We start from the raw sequence: 13753 nt of genomic DNA, 5'->3' as shown, positions 1-13753 counted from the left end.
GGCATCATGGCATGATCCTGGGAAACCTGTGCGTGCACTCATGATTTTCCTGTTGGCATCACAGACTATATGTACATTCAGCGAATGATATCGCTTCCGGTTGCGAAAAGCGATTTCCTGCAGATTAGGGGCCTGAATTGCCACATGGGTGCCATCGATGGCCCCCAAAACACTAGGAAACCCTGCTCGCCTGAAGAAATCCACCTTTACCTTTCTCCACTCCTGAGCTGTTTGAGGGAAGTGAATATATAGTGGGACAAGGTCCACAATGGCATTTATGACCTTCATAAAAACCCTGGAAACTGTAGGCTGGCTTAGTCCACAAATTAAGGCCGAGGAGTTTGAAAGGAACCCTGTCCTAAAATGTACAGAGTGGCCAAGAGCCTGGTCATTCCTGGCACTGCCTGGCTTCTTTTTTTTTTTTTTGTTTTTTTGTTTTTTTGAACAATTTTAGCTTCCAGAAAGCTGTAAATGTCATGGATGACCTGGCGGGACGGGCAAAAACGCCTTTTGACATCCTGGTCACGTAAATTATCCAGGCGACTACGTTCCAAGAAAAAAGCGTGGCTCCCGGACCCGTCGCAAAGTTGAAGGCTGCTCCTCGGGATGTTGTTGCTGCTCCTCCTCTGCAGTAACCAGTTTGTTTGTTGCCACAACAGCAGCGGTGAAGAGCAAATCTACTTCAATATCCTGTTTCATGACAACAACAAGCACAATCCTCGCCCCGGCGCACATTTGAGTGCGCATGAATGTGCGCATGAACCGCGCATAAACGTGCGCACATACTGTATCCCTAAAAATTTTCACAGAGCTTCTTAGCCATTCTGCATACAAAACAAAAATTTACAAACCAAAAAAAAAAAAACTACACAAACCAGAAGGCTGCTACAAGAAAAATGAAAAGTAAGAATTTTCTTTATTTTTATTACATTTACTTTATTCCTCCAAAAAAATGTTTTTGGTGTGTTGTCCCATAACTGTTTTATTTTTTTCCTTCTAGTAACATGGAGCCAAGGAGAATGGCCACCACCACCACCCACTACCACCATGGCTGCTGCTGCTGTGGGACCTATCCTGAACATCTTGTGCAGCGTCTCAGGGAGTACGAAAGATTGGTGTTGCCATTCATTGGGCCAGAAACGGTGGTTGGGGTGGACTACCGGGATGACTCCAATGCTTGGCAACCATGTAAGTTCAATCCTTTTATATTACCTAATTACCAATGTTAATTGATTTTTGAATTTTTTTGAGGATTGCAACAGTTTAGTCATTAGCATTGAGAACAAAATAGGATTGTGTTTTTACTTGTTTATGTTTGGGGGAAAATATGGGATCATTTTTTTAAAAAGACCTCTTTAGTGTATTTTTACCTTCTTTTGACTTGCATCAACAATGTGTGTATTAAATTTGTTTACAATAGTACGCCCTGAGATGCAGCAGTCCCCTCCTGCCCTCTGTGCTCGGGGTGATGTGGATGATGAGAATGTCACTTCGCATCCAGATGACACTGGGCTTCCTCCTGATAAGATTAACCTTCATGGTATATCTTGTTTGATATTGTGCACGTGCCTCTAATCATAATTATAACCACACACGTTTAATATGAGTGTTTAATTTCACACATTTTTTGCTCTGGGAGGGGTATGTTTTGTCAAGTCCACTTTATTTCATTTGTTTTTGTGCTTTATTTAACAGATCACTATCTACAGGAGGAAGTCGTTAAACCACTGCAGAGAAGCCTGGAGGAAAATACAGGTAATTTGGATTGTGTGTGTGTTCAGCCTTCCAAAAGCAATAACCTTTGATCTTTCTATAATATATCTATATCTATATATAAAGGTTTTGTTAAATTTTCTTGGGAGATGTTTCTGGTGCAGCCTTCCTTTGAGAATGTGTGAGCTTATTAGGTTAAAAATTTAAAGTCGACTCTAATTTCTGTCTGAATGTCAAAAATAATTTTGCCTTTGCGAAAATATTGGGGACTTTTGATATGTAAAGACTTGTCACCACATTCATTAATTTTTATGTGATGTATCATGTGCCTTTTTAGAACATCCATGTCTGCTGGTTTCTGGTTCCGAAAAATTTTCACGGGCTGCATCCAGTGTGGAGGTAGGCAAACTGGTCCATTAGTGTTTACTTTGGGATGTGTTGGAGGAATAAACCTTTCCCAATGTGTTCCATTTGTGTTTTTCTTGTTTAGGGTCTTTCAGGTGGACATTTACCACAAAAAGAAGACACCTGAGGTTTCCGTAAGCAACCTATGTTTAATTGTTTAGGATTCAGAATAAATGTGTCTAACATTTTGTCTAACATTTGTTGATGTTCCAATGTCAGGATTCTGTCTGCCTAATGTTATGGTGTCCCACAAAGTTATGTGATATTGTAGTAATTTTTATTTTTCCTTTATAGCAACGAGTGGATGCAGGTGGATTGGGTCAACCGAGTGTGGGCAGCCAGCTTCTAAGCTTCACTCAGAGGCTGGTTGGCCATTTTGATAGAGTAGTGGAGTCAAGGATGTCTGCCCCAAGTTCAAATAATTTGGAACAGGTCCTTACGCTCATACATGAAAACCTCAATCAAAATCGCCAGGACCGAAAATTTAACCAACAACATCTGGTGGCCATGCATCGTCTGATAGAATCGGTCCAACAACAATCAGCCACTTTGGGTGCCTACATGTTCAGAGTTGACCATCTCTGTAACATGTTAAGTGAATCCCTGGGCCAACAATCTCAGCTAAATCAGGCGATTATTCACAGGCTGGGTTGGCAAATCCCAATAGGTCCTGCTGGCCCCCCATCCACTGCAGAACAGCTAGCGCCATCATTCTCTCTGGCTCCACCCTGTTCCCCGGCTCCACCCTATTCCCCGGCTGTTGCCTGGCCACTTCCACCTCCTGGCAGCCCCCCATGCCTTTCCCGCCCACCCTGTGCCCCTGGCCACCCATTCCATGCCCCTGCCAGCCCACCCCATGCCCCTGACCGCCCAACTTGTGCCCCGGCCAGCCCACCGCATGCCTATGTGCACACTGATGGCTTCTGTTTAATGTATAGAGTATAGGAATTTTGTTGCATGATATAGAAGTATAAGAAATATTGTATATAAGATAAGTTTGGGTCAATCCTCACTACTGTGGTTGCCTCGGGCAAGCAGTAACGTGACTTAAGCTGCGTTTTGGTAAGCGGTCCTGGGAACAGGACTTCAGCGAGCACTGCAGCTACCTGCTGAACTAACTGAACTAACAATAACTGTCTACAACTGTCTGATATTTATACTGTGATTTATACTGCAACTATGGGGAATTCCCAAGGTAAGGGGAATTCCACAAGGGAGGAACAGCTCCCAGATCCACATAAAAAACATGTAAAGAAACACATTAAAATCAGACAGAAACAAAAACCCACAGCCATGTCACCCAGTGATGAGGATATTCCTTATAATATTCGAGGGGAAACTCATTGATTTTGTTAACTGCAGGGCAGGAGACTATTACACTGACCCTTTTACATTACATTTGACAAATGGCACTGAAAACTTACAATGCCCTGACCCCTTCCCACTGGAAAGATCATTCTCTAAATTCCATATTAATTGTATCTTGTGAATGTGTCTCAGTAATAGGGATAGGGATATAAATTAGATCCACGAGTTCCCGAGTGGGACCGGCAATACATGAAGGCTTGTGGGGAAGTCTGGTATACTTTGAAAATATATTGGAAAGATTACAATCCCCGTAAAGAGAAAACTATTGCCCAAATCACATCCTCTATTCCAACCCCGTATACACCCTTATATCCATAACTAACAGCAAAAACACAAAGGAGAACACAGGAGGATGAGGATTAGGAGCACGATTATCTGTCTAATACAGCCAGTGCAGCAACAAACCTTTACACAGGATTCCCCCTCAGCCCCTGCTCTTCTTACCAAAACAAAGACCAAGCAGTCACAGACATTATTACCACCCCCACTAGTCCTACATTACCCAGCAGATGCTACACATCATCCGCTGTTGTGTACTTAACCCCAAAAACTTATGTAGGACCAAGTGCATAATGAATTTGTTAGGATACCTGGACATAGAAAATCAATGGCCACAGCATTAGCATGCAAACAGAAAGCAGGAGAAACAGTAAGTGATTATGCTCGAAGGTTTAGGAAAGTGTAGAAGGAAGAGGCAGGTCTAGGATTAGGAGGAGATTTGAATGTTGTTTTTACACAGTCACTGATTAATTGATTATTCGCTGACCATGCTAAAACTGCCAAAATGATTATTGATAATTGGAGCATATTACCCCTGCAGGATATAATGGGACAATTGTTAACTAAAGACGCGGCAGGTTGCTTTGAGCTACCTAAACCGTCAAAACCCCATGTGCAGGCACTCTATTATTCAGGGAAACCTGGAGGGTACAGAGGAAAAGGTAGAGGCAGAGGAGGTAGACAGGACAGGAATGACAACTGAGGATATAGAAATGTTAGAAGGAATCAAGGATGTTGCCTGTGGACAGGAAGGTCATTGGGCCAGGGACTGCCCTACACACTAACAGCAGTCAGTATAACAGCAAACACATAGCACGCCAATGCAGCCACATTCATCTCACAATTACAACCACCCTGCCACAAAGTACCCCATACAATGGGGAGGAAAACCACATCAAGCATAGGGATGCCCACAGGAAGACTCCATTACCACTATGTTACAAATCTCTGACCAGGCTGATAAAAACCCAACAATCACATTAAAAGTAGGAAAGTTCCTGACAGACTTCTTAGTAGACACAGGAGCGACTTGTTCTGTCCTCCGATCCTGGTCAGGTCCATATTCACCTGGTGGCCCCTCTGTGGGAATAAGAGTCATCACCCCTACAAGACGCACACCTCATATCCCCATATGTACAGTACATGGAGAGTACATTACACATCACTCATTCAAGGTATTACCTAGTTGTCCAGTTAACCTGTTAGGAAGAGACCAGATGGGATCTCTGGAATGTCACTGGTTGTTGACCCAAAGGGAGGGATTAATGTCAATACAACCTTGCAACTGCCCTTTTTGGATTTTCCAGTTCCTGACAACACATGGTCCACCGGACCATATGACGTGGGATTCCTGAACTGCACCCCATATACAGCACTCACAAAACCACATACACTAATATACCAAAAGCAGTATCCTTTAACTAAAGACTAGGAAGATTCCTTAGCCCCTATGATTCAATCTTTCTGCCAGCAAGGCATACTTAAGAAAACCTGCTCTCCTTACAATACTCCAGTGAATCCTGTCAAAAAGCCTGATGGCTCATACCGCTTTACACAGGATCCCAGAGCCATCAATGAGCTGGTTACCCCCCTGACACCAGTCATGTCAGATCTTAGTACCATCCTTACAGCAGTCCCGCCGAGACCCAATTTTACAGTGTTATTGATTTGGCCAATGCATTTTTCTCCATACCATTATCGCCTGAGACTCAGCCCCTTATGGCTTTCATTTTCATGGGACAGCAGTACACGTGGTGCCGCTTGCCCCAGGGTTTTGTTGACTCACCCGCACTTTTCTCAATTGCCCTCCAGTGGGTTCTTGCCAACTGGCAGCCGCAGCATGGTTAAACTTTATTACAGTATGTTGATTATCTATTGTTGTGTAGGCATTTCAGAAGGATACTGTTTCATTGTTGTGTTTTTTGGGAAAGGAAGGACAGAGGGTGTCACAGAAAAAAAAACAGGTCACATACCTGGGAATGCTTTTAAACCCAGGATCCCGGCTGCTAGCCCCCAGCCGTTTACATGCCATTACCTGTCTGTGTTTGCCCACAGACAAAGAAACAGCTGCTCAGCTTGGCATGATCAATTTCTGCAGACACTGGATTCCTGACTGCTCGTATTGGGACTCACAGCTCCATCCCAGTACCACCCCCAGTGCCCCTAATAACATTGAATGGTCTGATGAAATGACTAAAGCATATGTGGTGTTAAAAGAATCCCTGACCTCTGCCCCTGCATTGGGAATGCCAAATTTCAATGTACTATTTGTATTGTATGCAAGAGAGAATTGTAAAACCATGGCTGCTGTGCTTGCTCAGATGCATGAAGGTAAAGGTACACAAAGGTTGTCGGTTATGAAGTTATCCTAACATCCACTGCAGGATTAGGTGTAAAATATGCTCCTGCTAACAGAGGTCCTGTCGCTGTGCTCAATGCCACTGGTCTTAAAGGGCAAGAGGATGAAGTGCCAGAGTCACACTCATGTATCACTGAAATACATAATACATCAACACCACGTTCAGACTTATCCACAACACCCATTCCTCTAACAGAAAATGTTTTCTAGATGGGTCTTGTTCGCGACCCTCTGACAAAACTTATTTAGCTGGATATGCCGCGGTACAGCTCCCTGACACAGTCCTTGAAGCCGCCCCACTCTCTGTTAACTCCCAAGACGCAGAATTGATAGCACTCACCAGAGCATGTGAAATTATGGAAGGAAAAGCTGTAAACATATTCACTGACTCCTGCTATGCTTTGGGAGTTGTACATGATTTGGGAGCCATTTGGCAGCGAAGATGTTTTAACAAAGCGGATGGAAAACCCATTCAGCACTCCGCATTAATTTCAAAACTTTTACAAGCCATTCACCTCCCCCAATAAATAACCATTGTCAAATGTCAAGCACACACTTCTTCCAATTCCTTCGATGCCAGGGGCAACAGACTAGCAGATTTTCATGCCAAAGCTGCTGCTCAGTCTACCACATCCACCACTAGCCCCCCTGATACACTTCTGCTCGCCATCCCAGCTTCCACTGAAACCAACACATTTCTAACACGATTACAGTCCTTCGCCACTTCACAGGACATTGAATTCTGGGAAAAGGAAGGATTGACCTTAGATTCCTTTGGAATCTGGTCAAAAGGAGGAATAGTAGGCCTGCCCCAAATAGCAGTACCCCTCACTGTTTTTTAAATTCACGGTATAGGACACAAAAGCATTAAGACCACAACACAAGAAATAAACAAGCGATTTTGTGCCCAGAATTTAAAGGAACACACACAAGCCATACTTTCCCGTTGTTTACCATGTGCTAGAAATAATGTGCAAGGAAAGAAAGCAGGACAACATGAACATTTGTTACCTCCACAGGGTCCATTTCAAGAGTTACAAATTGATTTCACACACATGCCAAAGGCTTCCAATGGATGTCAGATAATGTTAGTGATTACAGATAGATTCAGCAGATGGGTAGAAGCTTTTGTAGTCAGGAAAGACGATGCAAGGGCAGTAGCTAAGATACTATGCAAGGAGATCATCCCCAGTTTTGGATGCCCAGTGAGAATACGCTCAGACAATGGCACTCCATTCACTTCTAATGTCACGCAGGAGATTTAAAAAATGATGAACAAAGATTCACACAGCCAGTTCCACATATCACCCCCAGAGTGCTGGAGTAGTAGAAAGGATGAATAGGACATTGAAAGACAAACGTAGGAAAGCAACTGGAGGGACATTCCATAAGTGTGACCAAAACCTACCAGCCGTACTAGCAGAAATAAGAATGACACCCAATCCAGTTAATAAGCTATCACCCTTTAAAACTTTAATGGGATGTCCATTCCCCACCCCTTGGGCCAAAGAACCCCTTATCTTACTACCAGGGACTTACAACAAATTCAGGATGAATATGTAGCTAAGTAAATTGAAAAATTAAACAGCAACTACAGAGATATCTCTCTCTTTTTTCCTCTCCCTACAGATCAACCGACGCACCCATTCAAGCCCAGAGATGTAGTGTTGGTCAAAGCTCTGCACAAGCAAAAATCCTTGGATCCGCCCTTTGGACCTCCAGTCACTGTGCAAGCCATCACTAAAACAGCCGTGCTGACCAGTGGAGGACCCACCTGGATACAAGCTTCAAGAGTGAAAAAGGCACTGCCCATCCAGTGCCAGGATGATGCTTCTTGATCCACAAGTACCAGCCTGGATGCTTGTCTGTAGTTTTGGAGCCCTGATGATTATATTCTGCCTTTTTGGGTCACAGCAACTTGCCACTATCACCCTCAAGATTTGCCCTTCATTTGCCTCCAATCAAGCCATAACCTAAAGAATGACTACCCTGTCTATGCACCGGTGAGGATTTGAGTATAGTGATTGGTCTGACTTCCGTGGTAACATATGGGAACGTCTTGCCAAAGAAATATATAATAGCTCTAGTTTTTGCTTATCTGATATGCAAAGTAATCAAGATATGTTAACTTGTTTGATTGCTGTCTCCACTCCAGTCAGCATACTGGTTAGAGTCTTTAGCAATATCTACAATGACACTGATGTTACTGAAAGTGATATACGTTTACTCCATAACCCGTATATCTTTTGCAACAACTGTAGAACCTATGATTCCCCGGAAAAATTTATGATTTTTATACATACTATAAATATTACCCAGGGAGATGTATGTTACCATATGACTTGTAACCACTCTGAAATATTCCACTGTAGGATATTAGCATTACAGAAAGTCACAAACTTTCAAAATTCTACATCTCATTCTTTTCGCTTATGTAACCGAATTGAAAAGGATTGCACAGGTGTTCATAACCCTATGGTCTGTAATTCCACTCAACTGTCCCCTAGCCATTATCAACATGTTAATTTACCCACAGGCTGGTTGTGGTCCTGTGGAAACACGACTTATAATTATATCCCTGCTAACATCTCCGGAGGGCCATGTACTTTCTCAAGAATGGCCCTAGCCATGGGTCAGAAGAAACAACTATCACCCATGCGTATAAAAAATTCCTCCCTAGCCCTAAGTGACACATGTTCAGCTGGCCTACATCTACTATCCAAAACAGAGGTTGTGGCCTTAGCTGCTTCAGTCGTAGGTGTCCCAGGGCTCTCAGTAGCTACATACACTGACCTCACACACCTGGCTTGTATAGTAGCAAAGGGACTTAATAACACTTCCTTGCTCTATCCAGATTATTGACTGATTATACTAACGCTAAGAAAGGCATCCTACAAAGTAGAGCAGCTATTGACTATTTGTTACTTAAACATAATATTGGTTGTGAACATTTTGCAGGAATGTGTTGTTTTAACATGACGGATCATTCAGAATCTGTCCACAATACGATTAGCACTCTTAAGGATTTTGCTCAGGATATTAAACAAAATAGCGGTTTAGGGTTGTTTGACTGGTTATGGAATCTATTTCCCAACATTGGATTATGGATTAGACAATTTATAGCTTTTGTCTTTATTGTCATTGGTATGTGTATCTTTGCATGCTGCTGTGTACAATGTACTCCTATATTATTGTAAATATTCAAATCAAAAATCAATCAGCTCCCTCAAGTTATGTATGCCCAAGAACCTGAAGCTGTCTATTTGTATGTAAAGGAACAGAGGTATGAGGTCAAGTAGTTATCCTTTTTTAAAGGATAAAAAGAGGGAATGTAAGGAGCTGAGGAATTTTTCTTAATCTTGTACCTAATTATTTTTGTACTTTTGTTATGTTTTGTAGATGATTGAATTATGTTGAAACTAGTTGTACTCTTCTTATCAGTAAACTAGCATCCGCTTCCCCCCTTTTTGCCTTGAAACTCTTCCTTTCCTCCCTACGGCCATATATCTGTTACTTTGACAAAAATATCTTGTTCTAGGAGAACCACAAGGACATCTGTTATGTCTGCTAATTGTATGAAATCATGTGATCATGCACTGATCATGCCTTTGAACTGTTATATAAACTGTGTGCAAACAATAAAGTTTTGAGAGTGATCTAACCACACATTAGGTTGCATGTGTTACACCCTTCCAGCACTGTAAACAGAAGCTATTAGAAAGAGGGAAATGATCTGGGATCAATAGGAAATCGCCTCAACAGTCATCTACTTTTTTTTTGGTTAAAATTACATACTTAGGTGTTCAGCTGTGTATTCTATAGAGGACATATCTAACATACCCAACTCTGTTACTTTTAAGGTCCCAGGATATTTTGAAAATAAAGTGACCAATGCAGGAATGGATCAAACTCGGCAAAGCTGCAAAACAGGTTGGTGTAGGATAAGAAGGGGGGCTCAGAAGCTCCCCAGGAGGGCCGGCTGCCTCCCTCAATGTGGAACTGACTGTGTTTGTGGAAGGAGACCAAAAAAATAAGAGAGGTAAGTACTGACCAAATGTAACAGTATAATTTAGAGCTAGTTCTTAAATTGCACAGTGCTAAAGAATTCAAGTTATGTCGTCTCATCTGACAGTTATGCTGTTTAGAACGTGCCGAACAAGAAAGAAAGGTTATTCCTGGGGCCAAGCTAATTATGTCTATAGAACTAAAGTGATGCAGTTTGTTGGCAATGAAGGTTGTGGGTTTTCACAAGGGACAAACTTGGCTAAGTGACATTTAACCGTTGTCTTCTCTTAAAAGCTGCCTAGACATGAAGCTAGTCATACACTCCTAATGATACTTGATGGAGCTAGGCCTAAAAAGTATCTCCTACTTTATATTCATCGTTTTAAAGGAATGTTCACAATATCTAAAATGGAGAAATACTTATATTCAGATGAGGAACTTGTGTCCTGTAGAGGAGGTGTTGGCAAGGGCGCTCCAGGAGCTGTAGATAAAAAATGAACACCATACGTAAAAGTGGGTGGGCAGGACTAAAGAAGATTTGTAAGGTTAGTTAAGGTGAATAGATTAATGCAGAACTTCTAAATTATACTTTTTGCCTACGTCCAAAAATTCTGAGAAAACATTTGTCAGTACAACTATGGTAAACTAACAACTCATGTCTATATTTCGTCATGCTAGCCAACAACCTAGAAAGAACCTTCATTTGATGCATAATTAATGACTGGAAGCTACATGAAATCCTGCAAGATCTTTCTTTGTATTTGTAACAAAAAATGGTGAAAGTAGTGTGAGAATGTGTTGAATCGCAACATATGTTACAAAAGTTGATTCTATAAGGTTAGCTTACAGACAATCTCCTCGGCCGCCTCCTCTCCTTCATTGGAGGACTCTGGCTGCAGATGTTGGGCAGGGGGCTCCCCCTCCAGAGATGGCTCCGTCTCTGGGGATGGCTCCCCCTCCCCCTGGGATGGCACCTCCTCCTTATCTGGCTCCTCCTCTGGTGATGGCTCCTCCTCCCCCGGGGATGTCTTCTTCTCCTCCACATCCTGGGGGATGGCCAGTCATCTGTGTGGCCACTGGATAATTAGCAGCTGCCGGCGTGATGGAGAGTTGGCTGTAATAACAAAAACAAATATCCAAAACTTTTAAGGGTAGTAAAATATAGAAAGTGAAAAACAAACAGTTCTAGGCTAACCAATACTACTTTACACAAACAACAAACATTCTAAAACACCACACCTTAACAAGAGGAGAAGACAAAATGCAAAAATTACCAGACAGGATGCGGTCCCCCACTTCATGCACCAAATTGGCCCTCCTTCGCTTGAGGTTGCTCCAAACATGTTGTATTTGGGCGACAGTTGGGCGCGTACCAGTAGGGGTCCAGAACCTGTCTGCAAGCCTCTCAGCAATCCGACGCCATAAATTGACCGCTGCTGGTCATACCGGCACAGAATCGTTGTCTAAAGAAAAAGAGAAACAAAATGTGAGTTATTTTGACAACAACCAAACACCTCTTAAAAACAAAAAAAGAGATCACTGATTGATTTATTGATTGATATATTTTCTGTTGCAAACTGACATACTTTGGTTGTAATTGTAAATTGTTTGTTTGGTAATTTTGTGTGTAGATATATATGAGTATACTATTACTATTACTTAAAAGCTTCCGGGTTGCCGGACTAAGCTTAATCCTAGTTAAACCTTTGTAAAAACAATAATTGTGCTCCTAGGTGTAAACTCTTTTTATCCGGTTTTAGTGAAGCATTAGTAAGTGACACACATACATACAATCTAGAACAAAATGTAAGCACCGTTGCATTAGGTCAGATAATGCAGCACATGTGGATTTATTTTGTTGACACGGGAAAAAAAAACAAAAAACAAAAAGTGCATAAATACAAAACACGGGTAGTGCTATGTGAGACAGTAGAATGATGTGCCAAAATCAGGATTGTGGTCTCAGCTATCCACAGGACATTCCACTGTCCTCTGGACAAAGAAAGATCATTTCAAGCCTTGCGTGATAGCGAGGAAGCTAATTAGTGCTCTTCAAATGATCTACCTCTGATTGAGCTTAATGGGGTAGAATCATGAGGATTTTTACAAACCGTATATACACACATCGAAATATGTGCACGTACATAGTTGTCAACAGCCAACTTTAGGTGTGTGGACCTCTACCCAGCTCTCATCTGCAGCTCTAACCCATTGAAAGAACAAAAGAAGACGCTCCATTCTCAGCTGTCATCCGTGCAGAGGATTCCAGCTGCTGATAAGAGCTGGGCAGTGAGAACAGCGCAGCTAGAATGAGATGGGGACATAGGCTGTCCCTCCTCCATTCTATAGTGGTGCTGTGGCTTCTATATAAAAAAAAAAAAACCTTTGGAAAATATATCCACTCTGTGGGCATGTGTAACAACATAATGGGCACAGTGTGATATCTGTGTGTGAGAATTCTGCATGTCATATCTTGCAGCCTTACAACTCTGTGAACAAGCACAGAGAACACTCATAGATAATAGTCCCAAAATATCTCCAAAATTTCAGCCCACCAGATTTTAAGCATTTGAAGATATGGGGATCCCAATTGCAAACACTATTGAAAATCCTACATTGGGAATTCATTTTCCAAAGCAAGTGCACATAGGAGTCCTTAATTGAAAAAGTGGCACCCCGGGCCCACTTACATAGCAAGGAGAAAGCAATGAACCTACATTTTCTGGTGTATGCACCTCACCATTCCCAATAAATTGTGGTTCCTTGAAACGTAGGTATAAATTTAGGGGTAACACCCCAATTCTCCTTGCTAGGTAAGTGGCCCGGGGGGCATGAATGGGCCTTTTTGCTTTTTGCCTCCTAGATGCACTTGCTTTTTAAACAGCAACAACCTCCAAGAAATGTGGTTGAGTAGTAGCTAGTAGGATCCTCAAAATTTCAAGTAGTTACAAACAAGGGTTTAGGACATCTGAAGGATTAAAGACTGTGAGTTCTTAGCCTGAGGAATATGAGAAGCAGCCTTAACATACATTTAAATGTGCAAACATGCATGATGCTATAAAACACATTTAAATGTGCAAACATGCATGATGCATAAAACACATTTAAATGTGCAAACATGCATGATGCTATAAAACACATTTAAATGTGCAAACATGCATGATGCTATAAAACACATTTAAATGTGCAAATATGGACAAACATGAATGCCTATGCAACTAAAAAGAATCCCCCCCGCTAAAACTTTTAAAAAAATTCTCCTACTTGAATGATGAAGCGCAGGTCTCTCTCTGCAAGCAACAGGCGCGGCATGATGATAACAGATATGAAACTTCCGGGTTTACTCCCGCCTCCTTAAAAACGTGCCTACTCCACACATTTGCACATACGCCTGCTGTATGTGTATTAATTAGTGTTGGACGAATAGCTCACTATTCGATTCGGCAGCTATTCGCTCGAATATAGCAGAAAAATTTGGGTGGTCGAATGTCAAAGTCAAACACCATTAAAGTCAATGGGAGGAAAAATTCGGGTTTTTTTCAGCACTGTGTAGAGCTTCTACAGCCTCCAAACAGATGTAAAAAAATACATTATAAAAGGATACATAAAAAGATAGATTGTAAA

The 13753-nt window shown here is 41.9% G+C and overlaps 1 long non-coding RNA gene across 1 annotated transcript in view; it reads right to left on the bottom strand.

Moving 5' to 3' along the window:
* Positions 1-7004: 7004 nt before the first annotated feature.
* LOC140329086 (uncharacterized) overlaps positions 7005-13753 on the bottom strand; it is a 24101-nt gene continuing 17352 nt past the window's right edge. The window contains exons 2-4 of the long non-coding RNA XR_011920417.1: positions 11404-11592; positions 10977-11243; positions 7005-10610 (exon numbers count right to left, since the gene is read on the bottom strand). This is a non-coding gene — a long non-coding RNA (uncharacterized lncRNA). The remainder of the gene's footprint in view (positions 10611-10976; positions 11244-11403; positions 11593-13753) is intronic.

The sequence above is a fragment of the Pyxicephalus adspersus genome, chromosome 4, assembly GCF_032062135.1.
Source record: "Pyxicephalus adspersus chromosome 4, UCB_Pads_2.0, whole genome shotgun sequence".
Taxonomy (NCBI): domain Eukaryota; kingdom Metazoa; phylum Chordata; class Amphibia; order Anura; family Pyxicephalidae; genus Pyxicephalus; species Pyxicephalus adspersus.
This window is presented reverse-complemented; position numbering and strand designations above follow the sequence as displayed.